The sequence below is a fragment of the Salvelinus alpinus genome, chromosome 2, assembly GCF_045679555.1.
Source record: "Salvelinus alpinus chromosome 2, SLU_Salpinus.1, whole genome shotgun sequence".
Lineage (NCBI taxonomy): Eukaryota > Metazoa > Chordata > Actinopteri > Salmoniformes > Salmonidae > Salvelinus > Salvelinus alpinus.
Genome location: NC_092087.1, coordinates 61330357 through 61345893, shown reverse-complemented (window position 1 = coordinate 61345893; position 15537 = coordinate 61330357). Strand labels below are relative to the sequence as shown.

Genomic DNA, 15537 nt, shown 5'->3' with positions numbered 1-15537 from the left:
CACGAGAGAAAAAATGTACACAACAGGGGAGGGACTCAGCGAGATTAACTTAAAACATTTTTTGGGGCACATCTGAAAACGGTTACATTCTCCCTATGAGAGATTTGTCCCCAACAGTGGACAAATAAACAGGGATGATTTGAGTGGGAAGGAGTTGACTTCATGAGAGCCATCATCACACATGTTCCAACACACGGCTTTAATAAACACATCTCCTATGCTCTCTGAGAATGTATGGCTCAGATGGTGTTTGGGGCGGCATGTACCATTTCCATAATAATGTTAGCGCTGGTATATTTGTAGGAAGTGAAAAAGGATTAAGATGGCCAATGAAGTTACTGAAAGTCTTTTAATCTTGACACCGGGTTCACTTTGACTCGGATAGCCGTGTCTCTCCACATGACAACGCTGCAGTTACCAAGCCCGGGCCAACTGAAATATTAGCACAAAGAAAGGATCCAGTAACAAAAATGTCCTTGTGGAAACTAAAGAGACAATCTGGAGAATCACAACTCACAGTTCTTGTTTGCTTGTTTCTTTGCTATTTTCCACGAATTGCCCCAGATTCACTAGAATTATTCTCATATTTGACACAAAGTCAAAACATTATGTCAAGGCAGTGTTGAAACCTGTATTTTATGATTCCACTTAGTCGGTGTTGACTTTTACAAACCTGCATTGTTATTTAGTTGCCACATTGGCACCCCTGTTCTTCAATTCCTTTCAATACCTCACCTTGTGAGCATAAAGGCACTGAGCCTTTTTCTAAAATGTTTCAAAAGATTGGAGAACACATTGGGAAGGATATAAGACCATTCCTCCATACAGAATCTTTCGTGATCCTTGATATCCTTCATTTGCACTCATGACCTGCCATCTTAAATTCAAACCACAGGTTTTCAATGGGCTTCAAGTCCGGAGATTGCGATGGCCATTGCAAAATGTTGATTTTGTGGCCAATTAACTATTTCTTTCAAACCAGGTTTTTTGGTTGTGTACACAGTTAAGCAGATGTTATACTGTAGCAGGTGCAGCGAAATGCTTACGTTACTAGCTCTTAACAATGCAGTAAAATGTCAAACAAGTACACAAATAATTCAAATGTTATTGTATATTGTTTTTTTTTACTAGAAATCAAGAATGTTCCAATTAACAACCCAAATAGCACTGTAACAGTAATCAAAATGTAATCTATACATATTTACACCAGACAAATGTACACAAGATATACTTAGAATGATATGTACAGTAGTAGATATATTAGAGTGACTTATGTCAAGAATCTAGTATATGTCAAAAATCGTTGTGGATTTTAATGTGTGCTTGGGGTTATTGTCTTGCTAGAAGATCCACTTGAGTTTCAGCCTTCTGGCCGAGACAACCAGGTTTTTGGCGGAAATGTCCTGGTACTGGGTAAAGTTGATGATGTCATTGACCTTAACAAGGGCCCCAGGACCAGTGGAAACACCCTCCTTTTGAAGCGTCAAGTCTGTTATTCGAACTCAATCAGCATGACAGAGTGACCTCCAGCCTTGTCCTCGTCAACACTCACGCCTGTGTTAACGAGAGAATCACTGACATGATGTCAGCTGGTCCTTTTGTGGCAGGGCTGAAATGCAGTGGAAATGTTTTTGAGGGATTCAGTTAATTTGCATGGCAAAGAGGGACTTTGCAATTAATTGCAATTCATCTGATCACTCTTCATAACATTCTGGAGTATATGCAAATTGCCATCATACAAACTGAGGCAGCAGACTGTGAAAATGTATATTTGTGTCATTCTCAACTTTTGACCACGACTGTATATATAAAAAACATTCTTAAAAAGTTGACATCACTATAGAAAGAATTGGCGTTGTGTAAACCCTTTTAGTTTTCTTTGACTGATTGAGGATGTTGTCTATTGTAATGATGAGCATTCTTTTCAGTTAGCCGGATCTTTTGGCTCTGTTCACCTAAAAGAGCCGTTCATTTTTCTGCCAAACAGCTCTACGTTGAGTGATGTGTGGACCAGAATGAGGATCTCTCCGCACTACCTAATGAATGGCTATTTTACAGATGCGATCCGGTTCCTGACGTTCACCAAAAAGAGTAATTCAAAAAGAGCAGTTCATTCGCGAACAACCCATCACTAGTCTATTGCAGTGAGTGTTTCTTGTTGTTACTAAGTCACTGTTTTGGGAAGTGATGTTTCTCCTCTCTTCTCTGCATGTTGAGCATAGCTGTTCACTCAGGGGACTGTTACTCATCAATGCACTTTAACTCCAGCATGACCGTTCCCCAAGAGCCAGTCAGTTTCCTTTGGCTCTGAGCCACAGATGACGGGGCCTCGCAATGCATAATCTGATAATCATAATAGTATGTCTGTTTCTCTGCTCTCCTCGCAAAAAAACAAACAACGAGCCTCTCCTAAGGAGACATTTGTAAAGTATAAACACTCTGGAACATTTGGACCTATATGGAAATAGAGCGTATGGAAGTTGTTGAGCCCAATTAAGTCCATTGTGCAACGTATATTTAAGCAATAAGGCACGGGGGGGTGTGGTATATGGCCAATATACCACGGCTAAGGGCTGTTCTTAGGCACGATGCATCCCGGAGTGCTATTATAAACTGGTTAACAATGTAATTAGAGCAGTAAAAACAAGTGTTTTGTCATACCCATGGTATACGGTCTCATATACCACGGCTGTCAGCCAATCAGCATTCAGGGCTGGAACCACCCAGTTTACAATATACAGTGTATCCCAAAAGCATTGTGTGGTCAATGCATTTTCCTCAGGGAAATAAATGATGTTAAGAAGTCATGCTCACTCTGTTTGGGGCTCTCCTAAAGATTTACAGAAGTCTGGGAGAGGGGAATGACAAATTGTGAGTGAGTGAGTGAGTGAGTGAGTGAGTGAGTGAGTGAGTGAGTGAGTGAGTGAGTGAGTGAGTGAGAGAGAGAGAGAGAGAGAGAGAGAGAGAGAGAGAGAGAGAGAGAGAGAGAGAGAGAGAGAGAGAGAGAGAGAGAGAGAGTGTAAGAGAGTGTAAGAGAGAGCGAGATACATGTTTTCACTGACACTGAAAAGCTGTTTCACAGAGATGGAGGAATGGGGAGGTGAAGGGGTAGAGGCTACAGAGGGAAACCAAGAATCCCCAGAAAGCAGCATTTATTGAGCAGGGTGGAGGGTGGAGGGTGGGGAGCGCACAAAATGTTCCACCTTTTTGTTTGGAGTTTTACTGACTGTACAAGAGGTAAGGAGACTATAAGCGTTTCTCCATATGCTGTGGTTGAGTAAAGAGACATGTGAATTGTTGTTTCCTAGGAGATAACATCCTGCAATTGTGTACGTAATTCATCCTCCAACCACAAGGGAGAGGAAAGCAACGGAGTGCATCGTTCAATTCTATCGGTGTATGGGTATGTATGCATATGCATTAATTTAGACTTAGAGAGTAATGCCAAGAGTGTGCAAAGCTGTCATCAAGGCAAAGGGTGGCTACTTTGAATAATCTAAAATATATTTTGATTTGTTTAACACTTTTTTGGTTACTACATGATTCCATATGTGTTATTTCATAGTTTTGATGTCTTCACTATTATTCTACAATGTAGAAAATAGCAAAAATAAAGAAAAACCCTTGAATGAGTAGGTGTGTCCAAACTTTTGACTGGTGCTGTACATGCAAACATACTGTATGAATACTCCCCGCATCCCACCCAAGAGAGAGGGAAAAAGAGACATGCCCCAAATCAGTTCCTTGTGTTTCCAGCTTCACATGTGCTTGTGTACATTGGAGAAGGGGGCCTGTGTTTACATGTGAGAAGTATGACGTATGCTGGGCTCTCATAAGGGGGCTACTCACACGTCCAGAGCCAGCCCCACCAAGAGACTGTGTAAATCACTCACAGGTCAGCAGTAATTGTTAAGAAACAGCCTCCCCAATGGGCAGAAAGGTCCACAAAAGGGCCCAGAGGAGGGGACCCTGACACAAACACACACATAGACAGACCTAGGCTACACACTTCCCCCAATATACCTACACAATACTCACATACACTACATGACCAAAAGTATGTGGACACCTGCTCGTTGAACATCTCATTCCAAAATCATGGGCATTAATATGGATTTGGTCCTGTCTTTGCTGTTATAACAGCCTCCACTCTCCAGGGAAGGCTTTCCACTAGATGTTGGAACATTGCTACTGGGACTTGCTTCCATTCAGCCGCAAGAGCATTAGTGAGGTCGGGCACTGATGTTGGGCAATTAGGCATTCCAATTCATCCCAAAGGTTTTCGATGGGGTAGAGGTCAGGGCTCTTTGCAGGTCAGTCAAGTTCTTCCACACCAATCTCGCAGGTAGCGTTCTTCTGTATGAACCTCACTTTGTGCACGGGGGCATTGTCATGCTGAAACAGGAAAGGGCCTTCCCCAAACTATTGCCACAAAGTTGGAAGCATAGAATCATCTAGAATGTCATTGTATGCTGTAAAGTTAAGATTTCCCTTCACTGGAACTAACAGTCCCAACCATGAAAAACAGCCCAGGCCATTATTCCTCCTCCACCAAACATTATAGTTGGCACTATGCATTCAGGCAGGTAGCGTTCTCTTGGCATCCGCCAAAACCAGATTTGTCCGTCGGACTGTCAGATGGTGAAGCGTGATTCATCCCTCCAGTGAACACCTTTCCGCTGCTCCAGAGTTAAATGGCGGCAAGCTTTACACCACTCCAGCCAACGCTTGGCATTGCGCATGGTGATCTTAGGCTGATGTTGCTTCCAGAGGCAGTTTGGAACTCTGTAGTGAGTGCTGCAACCGAGGACAGACGCTTCAGCACTTGGCGGTCCCATTCTGTGAGCTTGTGTGGCCTACCACTTCGCTGCTGAGCCATTGTTCTTCCTAGACGTTTCCACTTCACAATAACAGCACTTACAGTTGACCAGGTCAGCTCTAGCAGGGCAGAAATTTGACGTACTGACTTGTTGTAAAGGTGGCATCCTATGATGGTGCCACGTTGAAAGTCACTGAACTCTTCAGTAAGGCCATTCTACTGCCAATGTTTGTCTATGGAGATTGCATGGCTGTTTGCTCGATTGAATACACCTGTCAGCAACGGGTGTGCATGAAATAGCCAAATACACTAATTTGAAGGGGTGTCCACATACTTTTGTTTATATAGTGTATGTATACCCCCACACTCATGTATACCCCCACAGACATTCAAAGAAATAACAAACACATAAATAAGCACACACACACACAACCTGGACCACAGGCTAACCACTGGAACCCTCACCAGAGAGACCCTCTTGTAAAGAAAAGGCCCATAACGTGAATACCCATTAAACCTTGATACTAATTCTGTAACCAGAAACGATGAGACACTTTAGCGCCATACAAGCCAGCAAAAACTTCCTTTAAACAGGAAGGTAAAAAAAAATGGGGAGATATTCGGGGTATATAATGGTTAGTCAAAATGTTTTCTCCAGATGCTGCATGCCTCTCTCCATGCTTGCTCTGTGTTCCCTTTTGGTGATGAACTTGGCCCCTGCATGATTTATCATGGCATCTTAATCATTCCCTTATTGTTGTCATACCTTCATCATGGCATAATTAACAGCATTATTTGTTTTCTGAAAGTGAATCAAATGTAAATCAAATGACATTTCTGCCTCTAAAGTTCAAGTCAAACCCTGTTTTGTAGTGCCAAATGTGAGAAATTATATCTGAACGATTGTTGCCCTTTCCCCATATTAGTATTGTGCTCATCAGTTATAACCTTTCTCTTAACAATAGGAAGGCCATTCATATCGATCTTCCAGGCAATGTCCCAAATGGCACTCTATTCCCTATAGAGTGCACTACTTTTGACCAGGGCCAATAGAGTACATTGTGTATAGGGAATAGGGTGGAACTTCAGACATTCAAATCAAATCAAATCAAACTTTATTTGTCACATGCGCCGAATACAACAAGTGTAGACTTTACCGTGAAATCCTTACTTACAAGCCCTTAAAGAACAGAAATTAAGAAAATATTTACCAAGTAGACTAAAATAAAAAGTAATAATAAAAAGTAACACAATATGAATAACAATAATGAGGCTATATACACGGGGCACTGGTACCGAGTCAATGTGAGGGGGTACAGGTTAGTTGAGGTAATTTGTACATGTAGGTGGGGGTGAAGTGACTATGCATAGATAATAAACAGTGAGTGGCAGCAGTGTACAAAAGGGGGGGGGGTGTCAATGTAAATTGTCCGGTGGCGATTTTATTAATTGTTCAGCAGTCTTATGGCTTGGGGGTAGAAGCTGTTGAGGAGCCTTTTGGTTCTAGACTTGGAGTTCCAGCACCGCTTGCCGTGCGGTAGCAGAGAAAACAGTCTATAAGTTGGGTGACTGAGTCTCTCACAATTTTATGGGCTTTCCTCTGACACAGCCTATTGTATAGGTCCTGGATGGCAGGAAGCTTGGCCCCAGTGATGTACTGGGCCGTTCGCACTACCCTCTGTAGCGCCTTATGGTCAGATGCCGAGCAGTTGCCTTACCAGGCGGTGATGCAACCGGTTAGGATGCTCTCGATGGTGCAGCTGTAGAACTTTTGAGGGTCTGGGGACCCATACCAAATCTTTTCAGTCTCCTGAGGGGGAAAGGCTTTGTCGTGCCCTCTTCACGACTGTCTTGGTAGTAATCGCAGTTCTGATGTCCAGAAGTTATTTTCGGTCATAAGAGACGGTAGCAGCAATATTATGTACACAATAAGTAAAAAAATAAGTTACACAAAACAAAACAAAAATAACAAAATGGCACAATTGGTTGGGAGAACGTAAAACGTCAGCCATGTTCTTCGGCGCCATCTTGATTCAAAGCTGTTATGAAAATCCCTCCGGAATCAATACATAGATGATCATCCTTAAGAATAAAATAGGGAAGACTCCACTTCCTGACTTACATAAAAGACGGTTCTTGGAGTATTCATGTAGGTCTATACCGTGGGAGCATCAAAGGATGTCCCGCACCTCTCCAAGACCTGTATATGTGTATGTATATGTATACTTCGATGGGGTGGGTTCAAAGCAGAAGTAAACTTTTGGTTGGACCTTATGTGCAATTGACCAATACATTTATCTTAATCTAAATGTGTGTCGTCGGTCGAGGCAGACAATGACAATTATTTAAAGTGTGTGTGTGTGCTTGTGTGCACATGCGTGTGCAGAGTGAGGAGGGAATACATTCTAATTTACTCTCCTGCTGACTCTGTGAATTGAAGGCAAACCTGGAAAAGATGTCAGATTCTGTTATGCGTTACTTGAATGCAGTGCTTGGCATAGGGAGGGAAAGGGAGGTGGGACTATGTGTCTGGCTATTCACTAGCCAGCAGGTAAAATTGCATAGAAACAGATGATAGTTTTCAATATCTTATATGAAGAAAGTTTTATGTGCACTTTGACTTTATGTGAATATAATGTGAATATAATGTCTTTCCCATGCAACATTCTGCATCATTATGATCACCATATTGTTGTTTTCCCCCAAAAAACATGCTAATAAAATGTGATGAGCAGGGCCAGTTCCAAGAGTTCTAAGTGGTCGCTAGTGGGCCCCCAATCCAAAACATATATATATTATTATTTTTTATGAATATTTTATTTATTTATTGGGGGGTGGGGGGTGGGGGGGGTGACTCAGGGGGGGGGGGGGGGGGGTGACTCAGTCGGGGTCTCAACTTACTGTTGAGAGTAAGAATAGTAGAAAACACCAGGTGCAATTTCGAAATTTAGTAGTGCATTAGCAGTTTTTCTCTTGTTATGTCAGTCACAGACAGTCACTCAATTAGCCATGTCAGCTGACAATTTTGAGAGTGGTGGTTAGTCTCGCCAGCTATCTATACTTAGTAGTAGTAGTAATCATGTCCGAATACCGACCAGGCACACAGGGCACGTGCCCAGGGGCCCTGACCTCCAGGGTGCCCCCATTGATTTTGTTAAACATTCTCACTCAGATATTATATTAACATGGCATACATTAAGTCATTACAAAATGTGTAGAATTGCAGGAAATTAGCTATAAAACTGAAGATATTATCAGAAAATTATCTGTTATTGCCAGAGAGGTTTGGAACTGTCTTTCTTTTTTATCTATTAACTACTTTACTGCATGGTGATGTCACCTTGGAAGGCCAACACTCCATCCCAACAAAACAGCCTGAAATTTCCGGCTGCTCTTACCAACAGCTCTTACACTAAAAGGGCATTATCATCATGTTCACAATTTCACAGTATTATTACAACCTCATAGTGTGGAAATATATATGAAATAAGAAAAATACAGTTTTTGACTGCACTGGGCCTTTAAAACTGGTGATGAGGAGACTGGTTAAACAGTCAATATTTCAGGGAAACAAACAAATGGTTTTAACAATTCCCTTTAGAAACAAAGAGGGTCACATGCACACGATTTCCACAGTGTCAACAAAAATAAAGGCGGGTTTTTTTGGTTTAAACCCGAGCACAAAATCTCTCCCCTTTGGTATTTGTAGAGAGCCACTTGAAAGCCTGAGAGATGACAGGGCAGACAGAGACAGATCCACGAGGAGTTCAATCAAGGCTTCTTTCAAGTTGATATTTTTGTTCTGTTTTGTTTTAATGGATCCCAGAGCTACTGGTGCCCTGCATCCTGTTTGTGTGGAATGCCAGATGGGCTGTATTAGTGCTGCATCCCAAATGGCACCCTATTCCCTATGGACCCTGGTCAAAAGTAGTGCATTACATGTTCATAGGGAATAGCATAACAAGCTTCCCCCATGACTAGACTCCTGGGATCATGGCTCCTGTACAGTGGCCCTGAAGGGACATTCATGACTTACACTGGACCTTATTTACTTTAGGCTGTAATGGATACAATAAAGGACACAGAGGACAGTACATACTGTCCAGTAAGTGTTCTTTTTATTATTGCTCACCTTCCTTCCTTCCTTCCCTCTCTCTCTCTCTCTCTCTCTCTCTCTCTCTACACACCTCAGTTGGAGGCAATGGGATGTTGGCTCTCGTTTGAAATGCAAAACACTCACAGGCCTGCATCCCATTCCCATCCATCCTCTATTACTTCTCTCCTCATTCTTATTTTCTAAACGACTTATGTTCCAGGCAGAGGCAAAATCCCATTGCGGGAAGAAAAATAAGAATTCACAGTGGAAGAATCAGTATTAAATGCTCTGGTACACCAGTGGGAAGTATAGCCATTGAAGTCACTGCAAAACTTTTGCCCCCACAACAACTAACATTCAGCAGAACTCCTAGCTCAATAACTTTATGATAAAGCCTTGTTTCCTATCAGCACTGTACCTTTTTATCGGCATATGCCAATGCCTCCATACATTACTAATGTAAATGGTCATCTGGAAAAGTAAAACCGGATATCTGACTCCAGAGGATGGGGGTGCATAGAATTTTCCTATGTGTGCCATGGCATAGTTCCACAAATACCTTCCTGTAGTAGATGCCATTGTTCTCCAAAGCCACAGAAAGTGACACCATTTTTCTCCAAAGCCACAGAAAGTGACACAATCCTATTAATTATCATAGATGAACAGCTACTGCCGACCTGTTTTGGTCAATCTTATTCCTTATCTTTATTGGCTATGGACAGGCTAACTCTATCATAATGTCTAGTTAATCATTGCAACTCAGTAGGCCTACTGTTACAAGGGAGCCTTCTGCGGATGTTTCCGTAACACAGTCTCTTTTCTTGCTTCAGAGTTACACATTTTTTCCTCTCAGAGTAATCAATGTTTTGGGTGTTAGGCACCATTCTGGGTATTATTTCGAAGCCAGGGAGGGATGTGTGTGGTTGTGTCCCAAATTAACCCTATTCCCTATGTAGTGCACTACAAGCTAGGAGGCTTCCTCCCTGGGGGTTGAGGAGGGAACATGGGGGACACAGAGGTCATGTGTCAGTCTTAAAAGGAAATCATTTGCAAACCTTTGCTAATGCTAGCTAACACATTCCATTTGTTTTCTGTTAGCCAAACATTATATACCAACTGTACTAATCGATATTCACATGCCGTTCTTATATGGCCTATTATCTAATATGTAATTCATTTGAAAGCTTTATTTTTCTCAGTAAAACGATACAGTTCTGATCAGATAATTTAAAAAAAATCCCATTTACTTTCTACAGTATTTGGACAGCCATTTGTTGTTGTTGCCTTTCCGGAAGGCTAATTTGTTTACTTAAGATATTCGATTTTTGGGGGATTGAAATGAAGATCTTGGAATATGGCTAGCTGCCATAGAGTTTATTATGTGCATGACGGAGTTGACATAAATCCACCTTATTTAGACAGTCCGGATACTATCAACAAACCAAGGTTATTATAGTAAACTAAAATTGAAACTAAAACAAAAGCTAATCATGAAAATACTATTTTATAAACTGAAATAGAATAACTAATAAACCCGTTTGAAAAACTAAAACAATACTGAAATTATTATCTTTGACTCCAAAAGGAACTACAAATAAAATAAAACCATCATGAATTATGTTCAGTTAAAAAATAAATTGTCTACATTTTGGGAAAAAATTTAATGGGGGTTTCAAGCAAAAAAAATGTATGTGGTTTTCAAGCTTCTGAATCTGGCGGTCCCATTGAGAGGATGTTGCCACGAGCAGCACCACAGATATTGGTTACGTTCCCCTGCTCAGACGTTGCATGTATCAACCAGTAGTAGACTGCAAAATATATTGATCAAATTAATCTTGTCTGAGAGAGATTCACATGGTTATCAAAGCATCACGCCAGGCTAAGCCTATACGAAACACAGCCCTTATTTTAAGTGTTTTTAAAATCCCCTATGGGAAAAATTTATGGTGAAAAAACAATACGAACCATTTCTCTGTCTGTCCGCTAGGTTTTATCGGTATTATGACACCTCCACTGTGGGGCTTTATTGACAGAGTGAAAAAAAGGAACCCTGTACAGATAAAAATATTCCAAAACATGCATCCTGTTAGCAATAAGGCACAAAAATAAAACAGCAAAAATGTCGCAAAGAAACTAACTTTATGTCCTGAATACAAAAGCGTTATGTTTGGGGCAAATCCACTCTTCATATTTTCAAGTATAGTGGTGGCTGCATCATTTTCTGGGCATGCTTGTCATCGGCAAGGACTAGGGAGTTTTTTAGGATAAAAAGAAACAAAATAGAGCTAAGCACAGGCAAAATCCTAGAGGAACACATAGTTCAGGCTGCTTTCCAACAGACTGGGAGGCCAAATATGCACTGTTTTAGGTTGTTGTCATGCTGAAAGGTGAGTTTGTCTCCCAGTCTGTTGGAAAGCAATCTGAACCAGGTTTTCCTCTAGGATTTTGCTTGAGTGGCCTAGTTACAGTTTTGCCTTAAATTGGCTTGAAAATCTATGGCAAGACCTGAAAATGGCTGTCTAGAAAAGATCAACGACCAACTGGACAGAGCTTGAAGAATTTTTTTAATAATCCTGTATGGGCCTCTTGAGTGGCATAGTGGTCTAAGGCACTGCATCGCAGTGCTAGCTGTGCCACTAGAGATCCTGGTTCGAGTCCAGGCTCTGTCGCAGCCGGCCGCGACCGGGAGACCCATGGGGCGGCACACAATTGGCCCAGCGTTGTCCGGGTTAGGGGAGGGTTTGGCCGGCAGGGATGTGCTTGTCCCATCACGCACTGGCAACTCATGTGGTGGGCCGGGCACAGTGCACGCCTGACAGGTGTACAGTGTTTCCTCCAACACACTGGTGCAGCTGGCTTCCGGGTTAAGTGGGCATTGTGTCAAGAAGCAGTGCGGCTTGGCTGTGTTGTGTTTTGGAGGACGCATGGCTCTCGACCATCGCCTCTCCCAAGTCCGTACCAATTGGGTAAAAAAATCTGGTACAAATATTGTACAATCCAGGTGTGCAAAGCTCTTAAAGACTTACCCAGAAAGACTCACAGCTGTAATTGCTGCCATAAGCGGTTGAATATCTAATAAAGATAAATTATATTATATTTTTTAAATGTAAATCTTTCTTCCACTTTGACATTAGAGTGTATTTTGTGTAGGTCATTGACAAACAAATGACAATTAAATCCATTTTAATCCCACTTTGTAACACAACAAAATGTGGAAAATGTCAAGGGGTGGGAATACTTTCTAAAAGCACTGTACATGGTGTGATAGCTGATACTGTGGTCTATACAAATATATTTTTCAAATGTTGTTAAAATGAAGAAGAAATATTTGTGGGAAAAAAGATGGGATTGTCACGATTTACAAGAATAACTATCATCACAGAGATAGACCTACACTCTAAGAGAAAATGTCACGCCCTGACCATAGAGAGCCTTTTATTCTCTATGTTGGTTAGGTCGGGGTGTGACTAGGGTGAGTACTCTAGTTTTTTTATTTCTATGTTGGCCTGGTATGGTTCCCAATCAGAGGCAGCTGTCTATCGTTGTCTCTGATTGGGGATCATATTTAGGCAGCCTTTTCCCACTGGGTTTTTGTGGGATCTTGTTTTTGTGTAGTGCCTGTGAGCACTGCCTTTGCATCACATTTCGTTACTCTTTATTGTTTTTGTGAGTTTCATTTAATAAACATGTGGAACTCTACGCACACTGCGCCTTGGTCCATTTATTCCAACGATCGTGACAGAAAAAGGTTATTGGCACAGTGAATTCCATGTTAATGGCTTGTCTATGCAAGGTAATGGATCCTGAGAGCTACTCAACTGACGTCTTTATTTTTCACTTTTATTTAAAAACATTTACCTCTTTCACTGAATTCCATCACCATACGGTATGGGGGAAAAAACAGTTCTCACAACTGGAACTGAAACATTCATTCCTGGCTTGGATTTTCTCTCCCTTTCAGAGTTTCATATTTCTCAAGCGAGTAGTTTAATCTGGAATTCAGTTTCAGGTTCTCACAAAATGGCATCAATGCGAGTTGCAGGGGGGTGGTGGAGGAAGGGTGGGATGGGGATTGATGGGTGGGATCGAGTGGACGAGGGTGGAGGGAATGGAGGGTTATGATGACAGTACACTACTAAGTGGGATAGTACCATTGAAAGCATGTCCTGGGTCTAAGGCATTGTTCAGTTATTTTTAAGAGGTATAGTCTAGCCATTTTTCATAATTTTGTCATATTTATCTTTAAATTAAGGATTGCAGCAACCCTCCATGTCACCCTGCTAATAAGCCTACATGGGACATGTCTGACTCTTCCTTGGAGGCTGCTTTTGATTAGCGTGTGTCAAAGCTCTGTTAGCCCTCATTACTCACATCAAAATGGGTATTACTTCAGAATAGACATCATCTGCTTTGCAGTCTCTGGGAGAAACCCCAAGATAAAGTAGCCCAAAGAGAGCCCTAGTGTACAGTAAACAAAAACACCACTTCTACACAACCTCCATGCAATGTTATACAGTATTTAACTCGAAGCTAGAGGTTCCCCCACCTGTGGAAAGCACAGCTTGAAAGCGTTCAGTCCACTCAAGTTTTCCCATCAGAAAGATTGTGGCTCACCATTTTCCGTGAGCACGTGCCAGAGTTTGAAAAATAAACACGGAGGCTGCAGACTTGTGAGAAGACATGAGGCTTACTTGTTTTGAAATATTGCCCTGCAGAAGTCAAACCTCTGCTCCAGCCTTGTTGTTTATGTTTGATTTGGCAAGCAACAGTCCAAAGGGTTCATGAGAAACTATGGCCGACATGCACTGTAAACAACTTCATCATCTGTATAGGCTCTCGGCAAATGCAAACATGTTTTTGGGCTAAAAGTCTCATTTTCATCCCCTGGAAACAAAATTGTACGTATGACAGTCATCCTGATGAGCGATTTCCTTGAAATGTAAAGGTGGACACTGAATGAACACAGCCAAAGCATGCAATACCTTTGACAGAGCAAGAGGCAAAGTAAATAATGGAAGTACAGTAATAGCACTGAAAGCAAATGTTTGACCTTACCTGATAGAAAACACACTCCTATCCTAGGGTGAATGTGTATCCGACAGCCTCTTGAAGTGCCTCTGTGCTGCTCATCTCCAGAGCTATTGGGGTGTGTGTGTGTGTGTGTGTGTGTGTGTGTGTGTGTGTGTGTGTGTGTGTGTGTGTGTGTGTAGGGTGGGCAGCTGCCTGCTGACTCCTGATTGCAGAGAGACGGCTAAGCTGAGAGGCTCCAGGAGGTAGAAGTGACACTTGATTCCGAGAAGCTGCTTGGAAGAGAGGCTCGACACATCAAATACTACAGCAAACACTCTCTCCCTCTCTCTGCTGCCACTCTCTCCTCTGCATCCTCTCTCTCTCCTGCTCCGTGTCATTCCCCCTCTCACGTCCAAGTTAAGGGTCTCCACTCCACTCCTCCCCTGCACTCTTTTCCCCAACCCCATATGCTTTGTCATTTCTCTCTCTTTTTCTCTCTCCTTCTCTTCCCCCCGCCCATTGTTTTCAGTGTCATTTCTCTTCTTTGTCTTGCTGGCCCAGAGTTACTTCAAAGCTGTAAATTAAAATGCCTCAGAGCCCTCTCCCCCTCCCCTTGGTCAGTTTCACGTTTGGCAGCTTGACTAAAACAGAAAACTTGGCAATCACACCACCCATACAGCTCTATTACACAGTTATTGCAACTCTACTACACAAAGGAATAACCCAAGAGGTGTCATGTGGGGAAACCAGCAATACCGAGAGATTTAATTAAATTAACCCACAATACAAAATGTCTCTAGAGGTCCCAAATATAACATTTTGAGAGAAGGGCGACATATAAACACTTTCTCCCTTTCCCTTTGAACACGTGCAAAAAGAGATAAGGAATGCAAGAGACTTATTTAGCGGGCTCCACTTCACTCCCCATGTCATGTGACGGAGTAGACAGAGTTGAAGCATCTGTGTGTGGAGAATCTTTCGGTACCTGTGATTGGCTCTTCAACATGTGTCAAAGAGCCACATAAAGCATAATCTCACCCGGTTCTATTGTGAAAAAGAATAGCTTTAACAAACAGAATCCTATTACTGGATCTGATCAATCTTTACGCTACGCTTAATATTTTACTTGCTGTATGTTTACAGACTATGCTACTGGTCTAATCACTCTGTTGATGGTTCATGCTGACATATCAATGACATTCACCAAATATTCACAGACTTAGTTTAGACCATGGAACGTTTATACTTTCATGATCCACCTTTATCTGATTACAACTGCACATATTTTAGCATTCTAGATGTACTGTTTTGGAGTAACACAAATACTGCTCCCATCACAGCAAGAGACCATGCATTCAGCTGTACTGATATCTTGTTCTGTATGTAGCCAGTGATCTGTACTGTATATGACCTGTCTGTGCATATGTCTAATGTGACATAATAGCGCCCTCTGTTGTTGAATGTGTAACTTGCAAAATAAATTAGACTCATCTCTTCATTGAAGTGCAGATTATTCACCCCACTTACCCATGGGTCTACAGCATCACTTCGTTTCCATGGATGAGGCAAGATAAAAATTATCGCATGTCAATCGTACTAACACACCAGCCCA

The 15537-nt window shown here is 41.9% G+C and overlaps 1 protein-coding gene across 4 annotated transcripts in view; it reads right to left on the bottom strand.

Moving 5' to 3' along the window:
- Window positions 1-14265, bottom strand: part of ripor3 (RIPOR family member 3) — a 61227-nt gene extending 46962 nt beyond the window's left edge. For 2 of the 4 annotated variants that reach the window (XM_071386855.1, XM_071386865.1), the window contains exon 1: window positions 13971-14265. The gene's annotated coding sequence lies outside the window, so the exon portion shown is untranslated. The remainder of the gene's footprint in view (window positions 1-13970) is intronic. The other 2 variants (XM_071386872.1, XM_071386879.1) reach the window with 2 other exon arrangements.
- Between the last annotated feature and the right edge of the window lie 1272 nt (window positions 14266-15537).